This window comes from Podarcis vaucheri (genome assembly GCF_965113315.1).
Source record: "Podarcis vaucheri genome assembly, chromosome: 7".
Lineage (NCBI taxonomy): Eukaryota > Metazoa > Chordata > Lepidosauria > Squamata > Lacertidae > Podarcis > Podarcis vaucheri.
Genome location: NC_138765.1, coordinates 88,824,828 through 88,841,174, shown reverse-complemented (window position 1 = coordinate 88,841,174; position 16,347 = coordinate 88,824,828). Strand labels below are relative to the sequence as shown.

The 16,347-nt window shown below is 49.5% G+C and overlaps 1 protein-coding gene and 1 long non-coding RNA gene across 2 annotated transcripts in view; one reads left to right on the top strand and one right to left on the bottom strand.

Annotated features, from left to right (window-relative positions):
* RPH3A (rabphilin 3A) overlaps positions 1 to 15,841 on the bottom strand; it is a 119,900-nt gene extending 104,059 nt beyond the window's left edge. Inside the window, exon 1 of the mRNA XM_082230047.1 lies at positions 15,543 to 15,841. The gene's annotated coding sequence lies outside the window, so the exon portion shown is untranslated. The remainder of the gene's footprint in view (positions 1 to 15,542) is intronic.
* LOC309536569 lies at positions 11,944 to 14,932 on the top strand. Its single transcript, XR_014221631.1, has 2 exons — positions 11,944 to 12,430; positions 14,704 to 14,932. It is a non-coding gene; the product is annotated as an uncharacterized lncRNA (long non-coding RNA).
* Positions 15,842 to 16,347: the final 506 nt, after the last annotated feature.

Sequence of the window (16,347 nt, the reverse complement as noted above, 5' to 3'; positions counted from 1 at the left end):
GTACCCTGAGCTTTCACGGGCTTCTGGCTATGAACTGTTGGAAACAGGCCACTGGACCTTGATTTGAATGAGTAAAGCAATTATTAAGTCCTTTGAGGGGACCCTTGCCATGGATTGATTTTCGGGGTGGGGGGGAGGAATGAGTGGAAGCAATGGGAGTTAAAGCCCATCAACATCTGCAGGTCCATAGACTACTCTCCTGTGATTTGTTGCATGCCCTTGCTCTTAGCCTCAGTTCCCCCAGCTGTGAAGTGGGCATAAATAATGATGCCTCTAGCCCAACAGATGGAGAATTAAAGATAGATAGATAGATAGATAGATAGATAGATGATAGATAGAGATGATAGATGATAGATGATAGATGATAGATGATAGATGATAGATAGATAGATAGATAGATAGATAGATAGATGATAGATAGATAGATGATAGATAGATAGATAGATAGACAGATAGATAGATGATATAGATAGAGATGATAGATGATAGATGATAGATAGATAGATAGATGATAGATGAGAGAGAGAGAGAGAGAGAGATTAGATAGATGATAGATATAGATAGATAGATGATAGATAGATAGATAGATAGATAGATAGATAGATAGATAGATAGATAGATATAGATAGATATAATAGATATAGATTCCAGCCTCCATCAAGCACTTCCACAAAGATGAACAAGAGAGGCCCTTTTATTTTATTTTTGCTGTGGAAACAGTCATTAAGGCGCCCCTTCTTTCCCCCCCCCCCAGCAACAAACTGATTTGCACAGAAGAAATTTTCAGAGCTGAGCTCCTGGGAAAGAAACCCACATTCACTGAAGGGGCTTTTTGGCAGCGAACGCTCAGTCCATTTTCGGCACTGTACATTCTGTATGTGTACAAACTAGTACTAGCTATGTGCGAGTATCTGCATCCATTAAGGGACCCATTTAAGAGCAGGGCATCTTAGAGAGCAAGCAATAGCGCCATGTAGCAAGCCAGATCGATTCCACACTCCTGATGTACCAGAACCACCCCGTAGCCTGTGGCACAAGACCTAGGGGGACCTGCGTGGAAATGTCACGGCTAATTCTGAAATGGATTAAAGCACCTTTCAAGCTCAGTTAGTAAGTGATGTCTCTCCGGGATGAAAAGGGGGAGCAAGCGGTAGCTGCAAGGTTCAACTCGGCCCCTAATTCGTTAGGTAGCCCTAGCGCAGATGATGCTGCCACACACACAAAGACAGCAGTACAGTGGTACCTCGGTTTGAGAGCAGTCCAGTATAAGAACGACTTGGTTTACAAACTCCACAAAACCGGAAATAGTGTCTTGGTTTGAGAACTTTACCTCGGTCTAAGAACAGAAGCCGAACGGTGGAAAGGCACCGGCAGCAGGAGGCCTCATTAGGGAAAGTGCACCTCGGTTTAAGAACTGTTTTGGTTTAAGAATGGATTTATGGAACAGATTAAGTTTGTAAACCAAGGTACCACTGTACATCGCTCAGTCCCCAGGTAGGGCTGGGACTGAACCCTGCTTGAAGCTTCATGTGATAGCCTGAGACAAGCTACTCTCGCTCAGCTTCAATTTCACCATCTTCAGCATTAGAGATCAGAACATCCACTCACTTTACAGCAGATAAAAGGTAAAGGGACCCCTGACCATTAGGTCTAGTCGTGGCCGACTCTGGGTTTGCGGCGCTCATCTCACTCTATAGGCCAAGGGAGCTGGCGTACAGTTTCCAGGTCATGTGGCCAGCATGACTAAGCCGCTTCCGGCGAACCAGAACAGCACACGGAAACGGCGTTTACCTTCCCGCCGGAGCAGTACCTATTTATCTACTTGCACTTTGACGTGCTTTCAAACTGCTAGGTTGGCAGAAGCAGAGACCAAGCAACGGGAGCTTCTGTTCGGCAAGTCCTAGGCTCTGTGGTTTAACCCACAGCGCCACCCGCGTCCTTTTACAGCAGATAAGAACACTTTATACAGATGTTGTTGGACCACAACTCCCATCATGCCTGTCTACTGGAGATCCTGGTTGGGTCTGATGGGATTCGGACTTCAACAACAGCTAGAGAACCACAGCCCTGCTTTGCAAGGCTGCCGTGAGGGTTGCAACTGGATAACACGCATGAAGCACTTTGAACAGTCGGAATAATTATTGCATTCCGTCTCCATCACGGAGTCCCTTGGGCAAGCCTCGGTTTCCCTTCCGCGGTGTGCAACCACCTCAGGCCTTTTTTTGACACAGAAACCCATCCTTTTAATCCCAGATGTATTCTTTCGCAGAACTGTAGCACTGGAAGGTGCATCGCCATTCTAATCCAAGCCCCTGCAATGCAGGAATCGTGGCTTCAAAAATCCCTGACGGATGTTCAAAAACCTCCATTCAAAAACCTCCGAGAAAGGAGAGTCTTCCACCTCCTGAGGGAATCCATGCCGCTGATGATCTGCTCTTACCATCAGAAAGTTCTTCATGTTTGGTCGGAATCGCCTTCCTTGCCATTTGGCTCCACTTGGTTTGTGTCCTACCCTCCGAAGCAGGAGAAAATAAGCTTGTTCCATCTTCCATGAGACAGCCCTTCAGATCTTTGAAGATAGCTATTCCATCACGTCATCCAGGCTAAGCATAGCCAACTCCTTCATCTGTTCTTTAATGTTATACACCCCACCTTTCTTCCATTGGTAGATGGAAGATGGCATACATGGTGAGGCCATTTGGGGGTTAATTCCCAACTGGCCTCTCATTCAGACAATGACCACCCCATCTGCTTAGCTTCAGGAAGGCCTCTGCACTACAGTGGTACCTCGGGTAAGTACTTAATTCGTTCCGGAGGTCCGTTCTTAACCTGAAACTGTTCTTAACCTGAAGCACCACTTTAGCTAATGGGACCTCCCGCTGCCACCACATGATTTCTGTTCTCATCCTGAAGCAAAGTTCTTAACCCGAGGTTCCATTTCTGGGTTAGCGGAGTCTGTAACCTGAAGTGTATATAACCTGAAGCGTATGTAACCCGAGGTACCCCTGTACACACATTCAGGGCCACCGTCTGTGACATGGGCTGTGGTTCCTCCACGGGTGAGAGGAAAACACACTCTGTACATCAGGCATGGCCAAACGTGGCCCTCCTGATGTTTTTGAGACTACAGTTCCCATCATCCCTGACCACTGGTCCTGTTAGCTAGGGATGATGGGAGCTGTAGTCCCAAAACATCTGGAGGGCCGAGTTTGGCCATGCCAGCTGTACATGGTCAGGCGCATCCCAGAAACAAACTCCAGAATCCAGAGCAGGGCCCATGGACAAGCCCACCCGCTAGCTAAGCCTTGCTGCTCTGCTGTTGGAAAGACCACTGCCGTATAACTGCTGCAGACTCCCGTGACAAAAAAGTAGAAGAAGAAGAATATCTTTATTGTCATTGCCCCCTTCGGGGACAACGAAATTACTTGACTGCTCCATAAAAACACTAATTAAACAATACGATATAATACAGCAAGGGAGATTAGATGACTTTCAAAGTCCGGGCTTCCCATTCAGGGCCGAGATCGCTCTGGAGAAGAAGCTGTTCTTAAGACGGCTCGTTCTTGTCTTCATCGTCCTGTATCTCTGTCCCGACGGCAAGAGCTCGAAGAGACAGTGACCAGGATGCGATGGATCTTTTACTATGTCCAGTGCCTTCCTATGGCACCTTGTGGCATAAATCTGCTCTAAGGTGGAGAGTGGGCAGCCAACAATGCTCTCTGCTGCCTTAACAACTCTGCACAACCCCAACCTGTCCTGGGCAGTACAGCTTCCGTACCACACACATAAGCCATAAGTGAGCACGCTCTCAATGGCACAGTGATAGAAGGCAAGCAGCAGTTTCTGCGGAAGATGGTTTTTCCTTAGTATTCTCAAAAAGTACAGTCTCTGCTGCGCCTTCTTCACAAGCCCCCTTGTGTTGACACTCCAGGACAGATCCTCTTGTAATTCAATGCCCAGAAATCTGAACGTTGTTACCCTCTCCACACAGACCCCATCAATCAAAAGTGGCTGGACGTTGCTCTTCTGTCTCCTGAAGTCCACCACAAGCTCCTTTGCCTTCCTTGTATTTATGAGCAAGTTGTTAGCTCTGCACCAGCCAGGCTCATCGGCAGCCTTTTGCACAGTTGCCAACAAGCAGGCGAGGAAGTGTTTCAAAATCTTGAGGTTGGTCAGGAAAATCAGGGCCAGAATTGACAGCTATTGCAATGAGCTCCTTGCTCTCCATGTATGCGCACACAAAGCTTATGACTCCCCAGAGGATATGGTCCACAGAGCAAAAAAAAAACCAAACCCCACAGGTGTGATTCTCAGATGCAGCAGCAAGGCAACAAAGTGGGTCACATGTCATTGTCACGCAGACACGACTTCCATGCAGGGCAGGAGCCAGGAGCCTTTCCTCTGTCACCTGGGGACAGGTGAATTTGTTGGGGACCCAAAATTAGAGCAGAGCCACAGCAAAGGGGGTCAAGGGAATCTCACAAAAAATCTTTCATGTTAGGGTTAAAGACCAGCATCACATAGAACACATTGTCCAAAAGTGTGTCGTAGGATAAAATAAGAATAAAGTCAGGATATTAGGAAGGGCATTGAAGGTGTGAAGAGGAGGACAACCGAAAGGATAGACGGTCTGGAAACCAAGCCCTGGGAGGGATGGTTGGGGGAGCTGGGGGTGTTGAGCCTGGAGAAGCGAAGGCTAAGAGGAGAAGGGCTGTCCCATGGAAGATGGAGCAAGCTTGCTTTCTGCCGCTCCGGAAGGGAAGACTCGAACCAATGGCAAGAAAGGAAATTCCGAGTAAACATCAGGAGGAATTTTCTGGAGGTGGGAGCTGTTTTGACAGTGGAACGGGGTCCCTTGGGAGGTGGTGGACTCCCCTTCCTTGGAGGCATTTAAGCGGAAGGCTGGATGGCCATCGGTCAGAGATGCTTTAGTTGAGATTCCTGCATTGAAGGGGTTGGGCTAGATGGCCATTGGGGTCCCTTTCAACTCGACAGTTCTGTGATTCGTGAAAATAAGATAAAAGGCAGGGAAAGCTTTTTCCTCTCATTTGCAGGGGGCTTTCCCTTCCTTCCATTATTCCATCCATTTCCGTTACCACCCACCCCCCATTTCCCTCTCCTTCTCAGAGGACCAAACAAAACTGATTGCTTGCAGAGGACTTTCCTCTCTTCCATTACTCTGTCCATTTGGGTTTAACACCATCACGACCCCCCATTTCCCAGGGTTCTGTTCTGCCTCCCATTTCCCATCTTCATGCAACTTGGCCAAGGCTCGGACCAGTTTCCCCGCCTAGCACAGAATATCTTTTCCAATATTCTTGCATTCCTTTTTTCTTTTCTTTTATGTATCTGTTAACTCTGCACGAATCCAGTTTAAATAGGAATTTGCCTTCTATCGCACACGCTCCCATGTTAATCATTTCTGCAGAACACAATGCGATGTACAGGAGTTCCCATCGGTTCGTATTGGAGCTACGAGCACTAGAATGTAATATCCAAACCACATTGCACCTGGGGTGCATCCCATTTCCAGCAAGGGCCAGTCAGGCAGCTTAGCCCTTTGTTCCCAGTAGACTACCCCTAAACAGGGAGGCTCCATCCTTAGGGGCTGAACCCCATTGACAGACCTCACCTCTGAGAGTTTGTCCAAGTCTTTACAAGAATTTCCTTGCTGGATCCTAGCAAATGCCCATCTAGCCCAGAATCCTGCAGCCACCAGTAGCAGCCAGATGAATACCTCCGTAGAGCCCAGAAGGCACACGCACACACACCCTTCGTTTATTTCTACATGCCCATTTGGCAATACAGACGCACCTCCTTGGCCCCAGGCCACAGCCACCTCCTTCAGAAAGCACTCAGTCAAGGAAAGAGGGTGGACAGGGCTCCCGTATCATCAATAGATGTGAGGTGGGCTGCTTGCCATTAAAGGTGCAAGAGCCCCGTTCTATTTTATACCTGGCCGCCCATCAGGAAGCTGTCCACCTCCATTCCTCTCAAGGCATTGCAGATCACAGCCTCCTTCATCGTCACCCCTCAAACATATTGCCACTCCAGGTGTACCTAGAATGGGATATGGGCTTTGGCCCTTTCTCGGCTCCACAGCTCTGCGGGCCTGGGGATCAAAGATGAGCAGGGAGGAAACTGCAAGCCCCAGTAAGTCTGCAGCAAAGCGGGGGGGCACCAGCCAAGGCAACACACACCCTCCCGCTCATTTTGAGGGACACAAAGCCAACCTTCCACACGCTTTCCCAAAGCAAGAGAATTTGTGCTTTTTCCTTTCCCATTCACATACCAGAACTGTAGTTCCCCACGCCCAGCACTTCAGCCACAGCACCCTCAACAAACTACTGTTCCCAGGACTCATTCAGGAAGGTGATGCACTTTAAATGTATGGCAGATGCGCCCAGGGATTAGGGAGCCCTTTGCCGCCAGCTGCCACCTGAGACTTGGCTGGCTTTGTTGTAACAGGCCGACACTGTTCAGAAACCTGGCTTGAGATGCTTAATCACAGGGTCGTGGGTTCAAGTCTCACGTTGGGCAATATATTTCTGCATTGCAGGGGGTTGGACTAAATGACCCTCATGGTCCCCTCCAACTCTACAATTCTTTAACACCTGCAGGTCAAAATCTCACTGATCCGCCCCCCCCCCCAGCCCAGTTCAATCAGGTTTCGGGCAATGGAAGGCAGTTCCATGCCCAGCCAGCCAAGAGCCTGTTGCTGGCAAAGGCTTCCTGCGTGCAGAGCAGGCATTGAACCCCAGCGCTAGGACCCCTCCCCATTTGAGGCAGTGGAGGGGGGGGGAAGGAAGAGCCACAAGAAGCCACTTGGAGCATCTGCCCAGTCTATCACAGCAGATCTGCCTCGTATATTTAAAGCACACTCGACGGGAATTTGACTTTCTCTAAAGAATCCCGGGAGCTCCAGTTTGTGAAGGGTGTTGGGAATTGTAGATTGGTGAGGGAACTACAGATCCCTAGATACTTCGGAGGAGCTTTCAATGGGTGTTGAGTGTGCTTCAAATGCTCTGCCCCCCCCCCCAGCCAGACGCCTGCCAGGGAGCCCGCTCTCCTTTGGGGGGGGGGGTTGAACTGGATGACCCTTGGGCCACCTCTTCCAACGCTGTGATTCTTTGCAGGATACCGAGGTGAGGTTGCTGAGCTTTCCCACGGCGGGAACCATCCCGCAAGAAAGACCGTTCCCGTGTTTTCCAGCAGGAGGCGGGTTGGGGAAGAAACGTGGGAATGTCCCTGCCCGCGACCCGCGCCCAGATACCTCCTAAGCGCCTAGCGGCGTCGCCCGACCCGTGACACCCAACCGGCCAGCCAGCCCAAACAGGCGGGCGAGAGCGGCTTACCGTCAAGGCAGGCTAAGGCTCTCCTTGCGCAGCGGGTCTGCGGCAGCGGTTCTGACCGAGGGAGGGAGAAAAAGAGAAAGTCCTCGCTCGCTGGCTGGCGCGCTTGTTCCTCGCTCCCTGCTGAGCCGAACGCGGAGATCAAAGGGAACCTGGAGAAAGGCGAGCGGGGGAGAGGTGACGTCGCCCGGGGGAGACGCCCGTGCGCAGCCGAAAGGGAGAGTGCATGCCCTGCGCGCGCCTCGCCGTCCAGCTGTGGCGCGAGCCCTCGCCTTCCCCGCATGCGCGAGCCGCCCGGACTAGTCGCAAGAGGCACATCAATCGCAAGCCCTGCCCCGCCTGCCAGGCGAGGCTCCCACTGCGCAGAGCTTAGGGGGGGGGGAGAGAGAAAGCGGGGGGGGGGGCGGAGGGACTGGCCAGCCGCGTGGGAGGGGCTGGGGAGGGAGCAGCTGGACAGGAAAGGAACCCGGGCCGGGTGCAAGGGAAACCACAATATACGCGCCGTTCCGACGTGACGGCCAACACGCAGGTTCCTCACTCTCCCGCGCAGGCGGACGCGTAAGCAGTTGCTGTCCTCCGCCGGAGGTTTCTAAGCAGAGGTCAGGCGGCTACTAGCTGCCAGGTATTCTTTAGTTTAGCTGCGATTCCTGCACGGCGGGGGGTTGGAGGGACTGGCCAGCCGCGTGGGAGGGGCTGGGGAGGGAGCATCTGGACCGGGTTCAAGGGAAACCACAATATACGCGCCGTTCCGACGAGACGGCCAACACGCAGGTTCCTCACGCTGACGCGCAGGCGGACACGTAAGCAGTTTGTGTCCTCCACGGGAGGTTTCTAAGCAGAGTTCAGGCGGCTACTACCTGCTAGGGATTATTTAGTTTAGCTGCGTTTCCTGCACGGCGCGGGGGTTGGACTAGATGACCCACGGGGTCCCTTCGAGCCCTACAATTCTGGGATTCTAATTCTGGGATTCTAAGTGCACGGTGTTCACAAACAGCCGTTGGGCTCTTCCCTCGCGAAGGTTTTTTTAATGGATCACACCACATTTCAGCTTTCCGCAGGACGGCAGGTTTGGGGAGGGGAGAGCGAAAGCAGAGGCTGTAGCTCAAGGGGAGAACATTTTCCTTAAATGCGGAAAGTGCCTGGTCCAATCCCTGATGGCGACCCCAGCCTGAAATTCCGGAGAGCTTCTGGCAGTCACTGTGTAGACAATACTGCGCTAGGTGGACCAAAAATCCGGCTCAGTGCATTATACTGTATATCCTAAAAGATCGTCTCAATGTGTCTCAGAAACCCCATCCCTCATTTTTGCTAACTGTGAAGCCTCCTTGGATATATATGGCTTCACAACATATATTTTGCAAAATCTTGGGGAACGTCCCGCCCAAATTCTCAGGCAAATTCTGTCTAAACTTAGACGGCGTCCCTGCCCACAATCTTCTCTCTTGCAACGCTTTCATCCTCCGCCACCCCCAGGTCTCCTGCTGTCCCGCTGCCCCCACCCCTAGGCTGCAGGCGCCCGCTGTTAACTCCTCCATCCTCCTTCCCTGCTCTCCAACTGCATTTTCTTGCATTCATCCCGTTTCTCTTGTCTGCGTGGGGCTTCTCTTGTGCTTGATCCGGAAGCTGCAGTTAGTGCAGAGTGCTGCAGCAGGATTGCTGACAGAGGATAACACCTGTGCTCGGGAACCTTGCACGGTTTGGCTGTTCGCTGCCTGGCAGATTCAAAGTTCAGCTTGGGACCAGTTTAGCTGTGAGATCAACACACCCCATAGATGCCCATTGAACTGCTTTGATCAGTGGAACCGGCGCTGTTACAGATGCCACATAGTACCCATTCCACTTTTGAAAGAAATTGATCTTTTGTGCTCTTTGGAACTCCGTGCCACTTGACAGCTGGCAGGCACCTTCACTATCTATTCCCCCCTCTCCCCAGGGCTTACTAAAAACATTTTTTGTTGAGACAAGACTACCCAGAAATGCAGAATGTTGCCGTGTCTTAATCCGCTTTTAGCTTATCACTTGTTTTAATTATTTTAAAAAAAATATTTAGTTGTTTGTAATCAGTGTGTGTGTGTGTTGTAAACCATACTGAGGTTTTTTCTTTTTTTTACAATCAGGTGGGGTGTTTGTATGGCAGCCATGAAACTTTGTGGTCCCGATTTTAGGGATAGAAAACAGCCCCTTTTAAAAAAAAAAAAAAGTGGGACTTTGTTGCAGAGGGAATGACAACAGCTGCTGCTCCCCCCCCCCCTTTTGAATTCAAACACCTGCCAGTTTTCACTGCAAACGCCTGTTTAATGTTTAGAAATAAATACGAGAGAAAACAGAAGCAAGTAAGGGAATGTTAGCTGCATGGGGACAGAAACCGAATGGCCAAGTGTTACAGCCACAGGCAGTGTGAGGGGGGGGCGCTTTGAGACTGCTACCCTCTGGCTTCTGAACTGTGGTGCGACCAGCTAACTTTAGACAAGGGGTCAGCAAACTTCTTCAGCAGGGGGCCGGTCCACTGTTCCTCAGACCTTGTGGGGGGCCGGACTATATTTTGGGGAAAAACATGAACAAATTCCTATGCCCCACAAATAACCCAGAGATGCATTTTAAATAAAAGCACACGTTCTACTCATGTGAAAACACACTGATTCCCGGACCGTCTGCGGGCCGGATTTAGAAGGCGATTGGGGCAGATCCGGCCCCCAGGCCTTAGTTTGCCTACCCATGATCTAGTCCAGGGGTCAGCAAACTTTTTCAGCAGGGGGCCAGTCCACTGTCCCTCGGACCTTGTGGGGGGGCTGGACTATATTTTGGGGGAAAACATGAACAAATTCCTATGCCCCACAAATAACCCAGAGATGCGTTTTAAATAAAAGGACACATTCTACTCATGTAAAAGCACCAGGCAGGCCCCACAAATAACCCAGAGATGCGTTTTCAATAAAAGGACACATTCTACTCATGTAAAAACACGCTGATTCCCGGACCGTCCGCGGGCCAGATTGAGAAGGCGATTGGGCCAGATCCGGCCCACGGGCCTTCGGTTGCCTACCCATGCTTTAGACCCTGGGCTCAATAGGTTCACAACGATGCCCCTTTAAATAGCTTGGGGGGGTTAAGGAAAAACTGCAACAATTTGTTGCAGACTCACCTGCAAAGTCATGGGCCAAGCCAGGAGCCCAGGACCAAAGGATAAGCCAGAATGGGAGGACAAACTAGGAGGCAGGACCACAGCAGAGTCCAGAGAGACCCTTTGGGGTCCTCACAACTCTGTGGAACGGTTGCAGTGTTTGGGGTTTACGGTTTAGAGAAAAGGCGAGTAAGAAGCGAAATGGCAGAAGTAGATAAAACAATGCCTGGCACGGAGAATCGTTTTTCTCCCTCTCTCCTAACGCTTAGGACTCATGGAGACTGAACGTCGGAAGATTCAGGACAGAGAAAAGAAAAGACTTCTTCCTGCTGCGCTTAGTTAACCTGCGGAACTCCCTCCCACCGCATGCAGGGAACCTGAATGGCTTTCAAAGAGGACTGGGCAAATTCACAGAGGAGGAGAGGGCTCTCGATGGCAACTAGCCATGATGGCTATGCTGTGCCCCCACAGTTGGAAGCAGCAATGCTTTCAAACTCCAAATTGCTGGGTGCCACAGGAGAGGAGAAGGAGAGCTGTGCTCAGGTCCTGTTTGCAGTTTTCCCACTGAGGCGTCTGCTTGTCTCCAGTGAGAACAGGATCCTGGACTTAGATGGGCTGCTGGCCGGATCCAGCAAGCTCTTCTTACGTTCTTAATGCCCCCTTGAAATTGTGATCAGAATTTTGAGGTCTTAGATATACAGTGGTACCTCGGGTTAAGTGCTTAATTTGTTCCAGAGGTCTGTTCTTAACCTGAAACTGTTCTTAACCACTTTAGCTAATGGGGCCTCCCGCTGCTGCCGTGCCGCCAGAGCCCGATTTCTGTTCTCATCCTGAAGCAAAGTTCTTAACCTGAAGCACTATTTCTGGGTTAGCGGAGTCTGTAACCTGAAGCGTATGTAACCCGAGGTACCACTGTATGTTAAATGTTCATAATTGTACCAACCAAGCACATAGATCAGCTCAGGAAGACCAACCTGAAACCATTTTGATTCCCAAACTGAGCAAATGTTTTCTCTGCAAGGTCAAAGAAAATGGAAAAGCCTCCCCATTGTCTTTTCCTTCACAAATCCTGTCTTAAGGGCACATTTAAAATACGAATAGGGTGTGAGGCTGTGACTTGGCTCAGGAACTAAGTATTTATCATTACAAAAGACTAGCCAGGCTCTCCAGGCAATCCAATCAAGTGACCATTAAACAGGTAACCTGGCAGACAGGAGGTAAACAAAGCACTCAGATTTCTGCTGTAGACCGCCCTTTCTGTGATGTAGGTATGATGTATCTGGGGGTGGTCTTGGACTCCAGGGAGGGAATTCAAAAGTCTATATAAGGGCTTGCACACCATTGTTCTGGGTTCCTGATCCCTCCTACGTGTGGTGAGTGAGGACCCTGTTGCAACAGATCAATAAAGATCAGGCTTACTAGCTGCTTTGCTTCTCAATACAGTGGTACCTCGGATTACATACGCTTCAGGTTACAGACTCCGCTAATCCAGAAATAGTACCTCAGGTTAAGAACTTTGCTTCAGGATAAGAACAGAAATTGTGCTCTGGAGGCGTGGCGGCAGCAGGAGGCCCCATTAGCTAAAGTGGTGCTTCAGGTTAAGTACAGTTTCAGGTTAAGAACAGACCTCCGGAACGAATTAAGTACTTAACCCGAGGTACCACTGTACAGTGGTGCCTCGCAAGACGAAATTAATTCGTTCCGCAAGTTTTGTCGTCTAGCGAATTTTTCGTCTTGCGAATCACGAAATCCCATAGGAATGCATTGAAAATCAATTAATGCGTTCCTATGGTCAAAAAAAGTCCAAACAAAGCCAAATTTGTTACAACAACAGTTTATTAACTGCTCTTTAAAGTCACACATACTGTAAAGAGCAGTTCAAAAATTGAAGGGAAAATAAATTAACTTTATAAACATGACAGAAAAACATTTAAAAATCAACCAAGTGCACAGTACAGTACATACATTTTCTAAGACTCTGGGGGACCACTCGAAGAAGGCTCCTCTTCCACTCTTTGCTTCTTGGTCAAGAACCTGTCCATAGTCTGCTGCTTCATCCGCCTTTTCAGCAGCTCCCTGAAAGGCGACATGACCCTCATATCATAAAAGTTCCCAGCGTCATGTGCCATGTGCTTCTCAGGGTGGTGTAGATCTGCAAAAGTCTGCACCTCCTTCCACTTCAGGCAAATGTCCCTCAGTTTTTCGGAGGACGGCCGTTCCTCAGTTGCTTCCTCCTCTTCCAGTGAGGCCTGCTCCTGCGCAGCCTCTGCCTGCAGTTCGACCAGCTCCACGGTGGTCAGCTCGTCGTCGTGCTCCTCCACCAGCTCGTAGACGTCCTTCTCCGTGACCTCCAGGCCCATGGTCCTCCCCAAGGCAACAATGTCCTGCACCACTGTTGACTCTGGTGCATCAGAGTCACTTGGTGCCACACAGTCCGGCCACAGGCTGCGCCAAGCGCAATTCAAATTTCTCTGGCTGATCCCGTTCCAGGCCGTGGTGATCATCTTCAAACAGGTGACGATGTCGAAGTGGTCCTTCCAGAATTCCTGCAGGGTGATGGTGGTGCAGTCAGACACCTCGAAGCATTGCCTGAAAAGCTCCTTGGTGTAGAGTTTTTTGAAATTGGCGATGACCTGCTGATCCATCGGCTGGAGCAGTGGCGTGGTGTTAGGCGGCAGGAACATGATGTTGATGAAGCTGAACTCCTCCAACAAGTCCACCTCAAGGCCTTTAGGATGGGCAGGAGCATTGTCCATCAGAAGCAAAGCCTTCAGCGGCAGGTCGTTGTCCAGCAGGTACTGCTTGACAGCAGGGCCAAAAGCAAGATTGACCCAGTCCACAAACAGCACACGTGTGACCCAAGCCTTGCTGTTGGATCGCCACATGACACTCAGCCGCTCCTTGTTGATCTTGTGTCTCTTGAAGGCCCGTGGGTTCTCCGAGTGGTACACCAGCAGGGGCTTGATCTTCAGGTCGCCGCTTGCATTGGCACAGAAGAGCAGGGTCAGATGGTCCTTCATGGGCTTGTGGCCAGGCAACTTGGACTCCTCCTGAGTGATGAAAGTCCTTTTGGGCATCCTCTTCCAAAACAGCCCGGTCTCGTCGCAGTTGAAGACCTGCTGTGGAATGTAGTCTTCACAACCTCCAGGAACTCCGCTGCAAAGTCTTCAGCCGCAGGAACATCAGAACTGGCAGCCTCTCCATGCCTGACCACGCTGTGGATGCCAGATCTTGTCTTGATCAAACCAACCTCTGCTTGCCTTGAAGTCTTCTGGCTCGGCTGAGGTTCCTGGCTGCTCCCGGATGAGGTCAGCGTGCAAGGCCTTGGCCTTCTCACAAATGACGGCCTCAGACACTGTGTCCCCTGCACGCTGCTTCTCTTCTATCCAGATGAGCAGCAACTTCTCGACCTCCTCCAGAACAGCTGGGCGGTTCTTCACGATCCTGGTGACTCCCTTGGCTGCATCAGTCGCCAGGATCTTCTCCCTCATCTTCAGGATGGTCCCGATGGTTGATGGATTCCTCCCGTACTCCCTGGCGATGTCCGTCACACGCATTCCGCCGTCGTGCTTCCGGATGATCTCCTTCTTCATTTCCAGCGTCACCTTCTCCTTCTTCCTCTCGCTGGCCACCGCAGCAGCAGTCTTCTTAGGTCCCATGGCAGCACAGCTCTTACCTTCGTAAACTCAGAAACAGAAAAAAAAATCAGTGATGTGCTTCAAATCCAAAAAATACAAAAGCACCCAGCCACCCACCACACAGAAATTAAAACCCAGAACCAAGGCCTTGAATCCCAAGCACCCCAACCCAAAATCCAAAATCCAAAAACCCCCAAAAAAGTTTTAAAAGTTTAGCTTACCAAATGGATGAAAGAGAAGTTCTGGAAAAGCTTCAACAATCAATCACCGAGGTCTTCAGAAACCTCAAATGGCTGCAAAATAAGTTTTGGAAAAGCTTCAAAAATCACCAATGTCTTCAAAAACCTCAACTGCTCCCACAGACACCCACCCACCCACAACACAGAAATTGCAAACCCCTCCCCAACTGCTCCCCCAGCCCCTCCCCAACTGCTGCAAACCCCTCCCCAACTGTTCCCCCACCCAGACAAAAAAAAATTTCAAAAAATAACAACATGGCCAGCACTCAGAAATTCAAACTCAGGAAAAAATTTTTGAAAATAAACAACCTTGCCCAATGGTCACAGAAAATCATAAAAATTCCCAAAAAAAGGCCCACAAGCCCACAGATTCCTGCAGAAACCTCTCCAACTGTTCCCCCAGCCAGCCAGCACTCAGAAATTCAAACTCAGAAAAATTTTCAAAAATAAACAACCTTGCCCAATGGTCACAGAAAATCATAAAAATTCCCAAAAAAGGCCCACAAGCCCACAGATTCCTGCAGAAACTTCTCCAACTGTTCCCCCAGCCAGCCAGCACTCAGAAATTCAAACTCAGAAAAATTTTCAAAAAAAATCACCCTTGCCCAATGGTCACAGGAAATCATAAAAATTCCCAAAAAAGGCCCACAAGCCCACAGATTATCGCAACCCCCCCCCCACAACACCAAGTCCTTGAATCCCAAACACCCCAACCCAAAATCCAAAACCCCCCAAAAAAGTTTTAAAAGTTTAACTTACCAAATGGATGAAAGAGAAGTTCTGGAAAAGTTTTGGAAAAGCTTCAAAAGTGAGCAAAGTCTGAGAAAAGGCTACCAAACCACGTGCTAACAGTTGCTCCTCGAAGTCAAGTCGCAACTCCAGCTGTTCAAGCTAAGCACCCTTGGTTTTAACGGTTTTTAGACAAAGGAAACAAAGTCGCGAGACGTTTTCGTCTTGCGAAGCAAGCCCTTAGGGGAATTCGTCTTGCGAGGCAAATCGAAAACGAAAAAACCTTTTGTCTAGCGAGTTTTTTGTCTTGCGAGGCATTCGTCTTGCGAGGTACCACTGTATTCTCTAGTTGGCCTCTGTCATTTTCTCCTACCAATAGGGAACCTATGTATGGACTCTATATGGGCTCTTGGATACCCCATAAAGGAAAAGGGCACATTTTTGTTTATAACAAAGTACCCACCTGAGCTCTGTTTTGCCCAAACACACCAGAGGCCTTGTCCTGCAGATACCCTTGCTTCTTCCTGCATTAATATTCAGCTGCTGCTCCTTCAGCGTGCATCGACTCTCTTCTCCCCAAGAACAGGGCGTCTGAAATTACTTGGCACCCTCCGTAACAGATGAGGCATTGCTTGTCTTTGCTGAAGAACCTCTCCATGGGACCAGGAAAGGCAAGGGCATAGCAGGATGTCTGGAAGCCATGCTGGGGGGGGGGGCGTGGAGTAGAGAACAACAAACTTATAAGCAGTGCCGGATTAACATATAAGTCAAACAAGCTATAGCTTAGGGCCCCACTCTCTTGGGGGCCCCAAAAAATTTAAAGGAAAAAATACAACAGCAGCAAGAATACTCATAGCAAAGTATTGGAAGACACAAGATCTACCCACCTTCGGAGAGTGGCAGACGAAGGTGATTGACTATATGGGACTGGCTGAAATGACTGACAGAATCCGAGACCAGGGGAAAGAGACGGCGGAAGAAGATTGGAATAAATTTAAAATTTATCTTAAGAAATATTGCAAAATTAATGATTGCTAAAATGTTGTGGTTATATAAAGTAAGGGATTACAGCTGTTAAAGATTAAGTAAAAGTAAAGAAAAGGAAAAAATCGGATAAAATCAAGGGGAAGGAGTTGCTGAAATAATTTTGGGAATTGGAATGCAAAAAGGGGAGGTATGGGGAAGTCGATGAAGTAAGTTTAAGGGGAAAAAAGGAGTGGAAATTATACGTGTTTGTTTGTTATTGTATGTACATTTTGTATTGTGTG